This window comes from Sapajus apella, unplaced genomic scaffold, assembly GCF_009761245.1.
Source record: "Sapajus apella isolate SASKATOON/1434 unplaced genomic scaffold, GSC_monkey_1.0 scaffold21, whole genome shotgun sequence".
NCBI classification, from domain to species: domain Eukaryota; kingdom Metazoa; phylum Chordata; class Mammalia; order Primates; family Cebidae; genus Sapajus; species Sapajus apella.
This window is the reverse complement of record NW_022436961.1, coordinates 24,864,641-24,873,098: the sequence shown is the minus strand read 5'-3', so window position 1 is coordinate 24,873,098 and position 8,458 is coordinate 24,864,641.

The window sequence follows — 8,458 nt, the reverse complement described above, 5'->3', positions numbered from 1 at the left end:
CGGAAGTGACGTTCCGGGGGCGGGACTGGGCCACAGTATTTATCAGGCGGCGCTTCGCTCTCCTCCGCCTTCTCTTCCCGGTTCTTCCCGGAGTCGGGAAAAGCTGGGTTGAGAGGGCGAAAAAGAATGAGGGACAGGTCTGGGCTACGCTGTGACGCGGCGTTCGGGGGGTCTTAGCCTCCGGGTGAGGGCGTGGAGGCGCCGAATTCAGGCTTCTGGGCCTTTTGGCCGCCACGCCGCAATGTGAGGAATCGCCGCGGCGGAGCCCCTGGGAGCTTTGGGGTCGCTGCTCGGGATGGGGCGAGGGGCGCGGCGCAGAGAGCGATACCTGGACTCAGAGTTGAGGAGTCCTGGGCCACGCCGAGCCCGGCCTCGGGTTCTCTATGGTGACCTTGAAGTGGACACTTCCTGCGGGCAGTGGCCTCGCCCACTTTTGGGGACCCCCTTCCCTGTGCTCCTGGTGGGGTTCAGGGGTGAGGCTGCGGGGGCAGCCTTGGAACAGCCTCAATGGACCAACCTGTACCCAGTCACAACCGCCTTGAGCTCACGACTGCGGTGGCCCTCGTGTGCGCTCTTGGTGAAAGCCTGCAAGGAATCGGAATACCAAGTTTGCTCTACTGTTGGAATGACTCCGACCTTTGTGATTTCACATAAAAAGTGTCATTTAATGTTACGCCCCAGGCCATATGAAAACCATGTAACAATATTACGGGGAGTTTGAGGAAAGGAAATCATTTCTATTAGAATGCCACGTAGAGTACTACTATTAAAAATTTTGTGACATATCTAGTAGTCTTCACAAAGTTGTTATATTATATCACAATTTCGTATCCTTTTTTGTGTTTTTTTGGCGGGGGAAGAGGGAGACGAGGTTTCTCTCTTGTCCGGATTGCAGTGGTACGATCGGCTCAAGCCATGCTCCCACCTCAGCCTCGGGAGTAGCTGGGACTACAGGTGCATGCCACCATGCCTTTCCCCCCTCCCTCGCCCCCCACCTCGTAAAGACGGAGTTTCACTGTGTTGCCCAGGCTGGTCTTGAACTCCTGAGCTCAAGTGATCCCAACCACCTTGGCCTCCCAATGTGCTGGAATTACAGGCGTCAGCCACCGCGCCTGGCCTGTAGCCTCCTTTTCCAAATAACATTTCTCTGTTGCCGCATCAAAGACTGTGTCGTTCTCCAGTGGCTGTATCATGATTTAAGTATTTCCCTGATTGTTTCTTTTTTTCCTGTTTTAAATAACGTTGTAGTGAATATCTGGTACGTTCGACTGCTTTTTGTTTGTTTGTTTTCTTTTGGATTATATTCCTGGGGTAGATTTCCCGACCTGGGATAACTGGCCAAAAGAAGATACATTTTTTTTTTTTTTGGAGACGGAGTTTCGCTCTTGTTACCCAGGCTGGAGTGCAATGGCACAATCTCGGCTCACCGCAACCTCCGCCTCCTGGGTTCAAGCAATTCTCCTGCCTCAGCCTCCTGAGTAGCTGGGACTACAGGCACGCGCCACCATGCCCAGCTAATTTTTTGTAGTTTTAGTAGAGACGGGGTTTCACCATATTGACCAGGATGGTCTCGATCTCTTGACCTCGTGATCCACCCGCCTCGGCCTCCCAAAGTGCTGGGATTACAGGCTTGAGCCACCGCGCCCGGCCCGATTTTTTTTTTTTAAGTAAATTTTTGGGATGGGCATTGTGGCTTACACTTGTAATCCCAGTACTTTGGGAGGCAGCGGTGGGAGAATCACTTGAAAGGCTCAGCAGTTCGAGGTTGCAGTGAGCTATGATCTGGCTCCTGCACTCCAGCCTGGGACCTATCTTGCACTCCAGCAAGACCCTATCTCTAAAAACATTTTTTAAATAAAACTTTTTATTTTGAGAACATTGTAGGTTCATGTAGAGTTGTAAGAAACAATACAGAGAGATCCCAAGTACTGTTCACTGTTTTTCCCCAATAGTAACATCTTGCCACCAGGATATTGACATTGTTACAGTCAAGATACAAGAAGTTTCCATCACCACAAGGATCCCTCTAGTTGCCCTTTTATAGCCACACCTCCCTCCCCCACCTCCTCCCACCACTAGTCTGTTCTCGATTCCTACCATTTTGTTATTTGAAAAGTGTTATATAAATGGAATCGTACAGTATGTGACTTCTTAGGATTGCTTTTTTCACTCGGCATTGTTCCCCAGAGATCATCCAAGTTGTGTGTGTATCAATAGTTCCTTCCCTTTTATTGGAGCATATTCATGGTTTGTTTAACCATTCACCCTTTGAAAGACATCTGGGTGGTTTTCCGTTTGGGGTTATTATGAATAAAGCTGCTGTGAAAATACACGTACGAGTTTTTGTGTGAACGTAAGTTTTGATTTCTCTAGGATAACTGCCCATGAGTGCAATCATTGGGTCATATGGTAGTTGTATCTCAGTTTTATAAGAAACTACCAAGCTGTTTTCCACAGTGGCTGTACCATTTTGTACATGCACATTTTATGGTTCTTCATTCACTTTGCTAAATTGCATTCAAAAAGGATTGTGGAGCCGGGCTCAGTGGCTCACGCCTGTAATCCCAGCACTTTGGGAGGCCGAGGTGGGCAGATCACTTGAGGTCAGGAGCTCCAGACCAGCCTGGCCAACATGGCGAAACCCTGTCTCTACTAAAAATACAAAAATTAGCTGGGCGTGATGACGCACGCTGGTAATCCCAGCTACTCCAGAGGCTGAGGCACAAGAATCTCTTGAACCCGGGAGGCAGAGGTTGCAGTGAGCTGAGATCTTACTACTGTGCTCCCGCCAGGGCAACAGAGGGAGACTGTCTCAAAACCACAAAAACAATAACAACAACAAAAAAAACCCACAAAAACTCAAAAAGGCCGGGCGCGGTGGCTGAAGCCTGTAATCCCAGCACTTTGGGAGGCCGAGGCGGGTGGATCACGAGGTCAAGAGATCAAGACCATCCTGGTCAACATGGTGAAACCCCGTCTCTACTAAAACTACAAAAAATTAGCTGGGCATGGTGGCGCGTGTCTGTAATCCCAGCTACTCAGGAGGCTGAGGCAAGAGAATTGCCTGAACCCAGGAGGTGGAGGTTGCGGTGGGCCGAGATCGGGCCATTGCACTCCAGCCTGGGTAACAAGAGCGAAACTCCGTCTCAAAAAAAAAAAAAAAAAAAACCCAAAAAGGATTGTGCTGAAATGCATCAACACTAAGAATGTGTGTATATACAATAACCAAACGTGTGTACACATGCACACACACACACATTGTGGGCTCTTGGTGGGGTCCTGGGTGAGGCTGTGTGGGCAGCCCTGAAACAGGCCAGGAGTGGTGGCTTACACCTGTAATCCCAGCACTTTAGGAGGCCGAGGCAGGTGGATCACGAGGTCTGGTGTTCAAAACCAGCCTGGCCCACGTAGTGAAACCCCATCTCCACTAAAAATACAAAAAAAATTAGCCAGGCGTGGTGGTGGGCGCCTGTAGTCCCAGCTACTGGAGAGGCTGAGGCAGGAGAATCGCTTGAACCCTGGAGGCAGAAGGTGCAGTGAGCCGAGATAGCGCCCTGCACTCCAGCCTGGCGACAGAGACTCCATCTCAAGAAAAAAGAAAACAACATAACAAAATATTAATACATTAGTAAATTGGCAAACAAACTTTTAAATGTTAGGAGCCAATACTCAAAAGGACTTGGCCAAAACATTATATATATTCTCTTTTTTGTTTTTTTGTTTTTGTTTTTTAAGACAGTGTTTTCTCTGTCGTCCAGGCTGGAGTACATTGTTTTCTAAGCAGACTTTTTCAACTTCTTTCTCCATGTTGATTTCACAATAATCAAACCAGACCAATACCCTTTTCCTGTTCCCTACAGAGCTACACACAGCACCCCTCAGCTTCCAATTAGAGGACTGCATGAAATAGCTTTGATTTCATCCTGTTGAGCTTTGAGGTTCACCAGGTAGTTTTTTTTTTGATTATTTTGAATTTTTTTAAATATTTGTTTTTGAAAATTTGGAAAAATTTAAAAAGCACTGAGAAGAAAAAGCTATCCATTATTATTCCAACAAATGTTTTATGTACTTGAAGTCATTTTTCTATGCATTTAGATTTTTAAAAATTGGGATCTTTTACACACGATTCTTTAAAAAATTTTGTCGATTTATTTATTTTGAGACCGGGTTATGAGACTGGCTAATTTTTGTATTTTTGGTAGAGACGGGGTTTTGCCATATTGCCCAGGCTGGTCTCAAACTCTTGGGCTCAAGGAATCCACCTGCCTCAACCTCCCAAAGTGCTGGGATTACTGGCATGAGCCACCATGCCCAGCTAGAGCTTAGTTTGTTATTACTAACATTTGATTTTCACAAATATCATAATAAAGACAATAATCTCATTATAATTTAACAAACTCTTAAGAAAAAATACAGTTTTCTAGTCTAAATGCAGGTTTTAGAAGGTATAACAGGTTCTGTCAAAAACCTATTCGTGTGGATTATTATTATTATTTTTTGAGATGGAGTCTTGCTCTGTCGTCCAGGCTGTAGTGCAATGGTGTGAGCACACTGCAACCTCCGCCTCCTGGGTTCAAGCCATTTTCCTGCCTCAGCCTCCCGAGTAGCTGGGATTACAGGTGCCTGCCATCACACCTGGTTAATTTTTGTGTTTTTAGTAGAGGCGGGGTTTCACCATGTTGACCAGGCTGGTCTCAAAGTCCTGACCTCAGGTGATCTACGCACCTCAGCCTCTCAAAGTGCTGCGATTACAGGCATGAGCCACTGCATCTGGCTTTTTTTTTTTTTTTTTTTTTGAGACAGGCTGTCACCCAGACTGGAGTGCAGTAGCTATTCACAGCCACAATCATAGCTCACTGCAGCCTGCAACTCCTGGGCTCAAGGGATCCTCCTGCCTCAGCCTCCCACGTAGCTGGGACTACAGGTGTGCACCACCATACCCAGCTAATTTTTAATTATTTTGTAGAGAGAGAATCTCATTGTGTTGCTCAAGCTGGTCTCAAACTCCTGGGTTGAAGCGATCTGCCCGCTTTGGGCTCCCAAGATGCTGGAATTACAGGCGTGAGCCACGACGCCCGGCCTCCTGTGAATTCTTCATGGGCATTGAAAATGAATAAGAAACTGTTTTGAATATGTATTGGCAGGATAAAAGGAATGCATGGTATGAGAACGCTATCCAAGTCCAAGCTATTACATGTCCTCTGTGTAATTTGTCCTCGTTTATTTGCATCATTTTGCAGGCCATTCATTTGCTGGTTCCTCCTTACCACCTTGACCCTACATGTTGGAGAGCTCTACAATTCTGTTTTTGGAATTCGTTCCTATTTTCTCTGTACTCAGTGCCTTGACAATGGTCCAGTTTCTCAGCTTCAAGCGTACTGTATGCTGATGAGTCCTAAGGGCTCATCTCAGGTCCAGTGCTCTCTGAACTCCCGATGTGCCTCTGCCTATTCCACACCTCCAGGCGGATATCTGCTGGGCATCTCAAAACCTATGTCCGCATCCAAACTTTTTTTTTTTTTTTTGAGACAGGGTTTTGCCTTGTCGCCCAGGCTGGAGTGCACTCACATGATTTCCACTCACTGCATCCTCCGCCTCTCAGGTTCGAGTGATTCTCCTGCCTCCGCCTCCTGAGTAGCTGGGATTACGCCCAGCTAATTTTTGTATTTTTAGTAGAGACGAGGTTTCACCATGTTGGCCAGGCTGGTCTCGAACTCCTGATCTCGGGTGATCGATCCGCCTTGGCCTCCCAAAGTGCTGGGATTACAGGCGTGAGCCACCGTGCCTGGCCACATCCACACTTTTTTTATCTTTCTCCTCAAACTACTTCTCCAAAGTAGTCCCCATCTCAGTAAATGGTAACTGCATCCCGCTACTTGTTCAGATTAAAAATCGTGCAGTTTTTGTTTTTTTTTTTTGAAATGAGATAGGGTCTTTCTTACTCTGTCACCCAGGCTGGAGTGCAGTGGTGCAATCGTGGTTCACTGCAGCCTCAACCTCCCAGGCCCAAGTGATCCTCCCACCTTAGCCTCCTGAGTAGCTGGGACGACAGGTGCACAGCACCATGCCTGTCTAATTTTTAAATTTTTTGTAGAGATGAGCTTTCACCATGTTGCCCAGACTGGTCTGGAGCTCCTGAGTCTCAAGCGATCTGCCTACCTCAGCCTCCCAAAGTGCTGAGATTATAGGCATGAGCCACTGTGCCCAGGTTTGCGGTTCTGGACTCCTCTCTTTCTCCCATGCACTACGTCTAGTATGTCAGCTTCTCCAGGTTCATCTGGGATCTTCCCACTTCTCACCACCTTGTCCCAGGCCACCATCATTTTTTGCTGATTATTATAATTGCCTCCTAACTGGCCTCCTTCCGCCTGAGTCCTCCAAGTCTAGTCTCCACATAGTGCAACTGACATATTTCACATTAGGTCACATCTCTGCTCTAAACTTCCGAGTGGCTTCCCATTTCAGAGTTAAAACCAGAGGATTTAGAATGGTCTGCGCCACGGCCCTGCATAATCCCTGCACCCACCTTTTCTCCAGTCTCAACTCCTTGCACACTGGCTCCCCCTGCTGTTTCTGGACAGCAACTAGCACCATCTGCCTTTAGGGCCCCTGCACCTGCTACCTGGAGTGCCCTTCCCCCACAAAATTCTGCATGTCTCTGGCCCACCCTTTAATCAGGTGTGGTTTTTTGTTGTTGCTGTTGTTGTTGTTGCTTTGTTTAATCTCAAAGTCACCTTTTCAAAGAGTCCTTCTTTGATGGCTCAATTTAAGATCGTAACTCCCCACTTCCCCATGACGTTTCCTATCTCTGCTTACTGACTTATTTTTCTCTAAAGCATTTATCACCACCCAACAGACCATAAAGTTTATTTACTTACTGACTTACCTATTTAATTATATGTCTTTCACTCACCAGAATGTAAGCCCCACGAGAGCAGGGATTTTGTTTTTTGGTCCTCCTTTCCCCGCCCACAACTGCAGGATCCTCATTGCCTGAATCAGTGCCTGATACATAGATAAGCACCCAGTGAATTTTTTTTTTAATGGATGAATAAATTCCAATTTGTGATGAGATCAACTAGAAAATCAGGATGTGCATTAGAAAAATAAGAGTAAATTATTTCCAGAAGGTAACTAAATTTTGGCACCATTGATGTCAAAGCCATCTGTGAGTTGTATTTTCATGTCTCCGCTATAGGTTCTTCTGCAAGTGACTCTTAACAGAGTAAGCGTGGCAAGTTTTGGGTGCATGGAAGGAAGGCTTTTCATCATGGTGATCGTTTCTATTCAGTATGTCACCCTCTTGTCCTGGTATTTTTTTTTTTTTAAAGACAGTCTCACTCCGTCACCCAGGCTTGAGTGCAGTGGTGCGATCTCAGCTCACTGCAACCTCCTCCTCCCAGACTCAAGCGATTCTCCTGCCTCAGCCTCCTGAGTAGCTGGGACTACAGGTGTGCACCATCACGCCTGACTAATTTTTGTATTTTTAGTAGAGACAGGGTTTTGCCATGTTGAACAGGCTGGTCTAGAACTCCTGACCTCAGACAATCTGCCTGCCTCAGCCTCCCTAAGTGCTGGGATTATAGGTGTGAGCCACCACACCCCACCTTGTCCTGGTACCTTGCCAAGCAGTGCGCATTGGTTGTTCCATATTTCCTACATCATATTCTTTCACTTTGGGTATAACTTACTGACTACTCCAGTACTGCCGTTCTATATGAGTCCTTCTACTTACGATTCTCTTTCATCATTGTTCTTGATCTTTGTCCCTTGAAGTCTCTTCTGTCCCTCCAACATTCTCTCAGTGTCTCTTCTGTATTTTGTCTGAGTCCTTCAATATAATTCAGCATTTTCCTAGGTCTTAAAGTGGTTAAATATTTACATTTTCTACAAAATCTAAAATACATATATTTTTGAGACAGGGTCTCACTTTGTCACCCAGACTGGAGCGAAGTGGTGTGATCAAGGCTCACAGCAGCCTCCAAATCCTGGGCTCAAGCAATCCTCCTGCCTCAGCCTCCAAAGCAGTTGGGACTACAGGCACATGCCACCATGCCCAGCTAACTTTTATACTTTTTTTTGTGAAGACAGGGTTTCACCGTGTTGCCCAGGCTGGTCTCAAACTCTTGGGTTCAAGTGATCCGCCCCCTTCAGACTCCTGATCCCCTAAGATGACAGGTATGAGCCACCGCACCAGGCCATAAAATACTTATTCTTTAGTTTAGTAAATGCTTTTAGAATCAGGTTAATGCTCTTCATTAAAATAGGTGACCAGTGAAGGTTGTAGGATATGTAAACATACTTTCAAAAAGAAAAGGAAATAAACACTGAGAAATCCATGTAGTTCTTATAAATACTCATGACTCACTCTTGTCATTGTGAACACATGGAAATTACCAAGGTGTTCTCCATGGACTACCTGGATATGTGCACATTCATTGGCCCACAGGATCCCCAC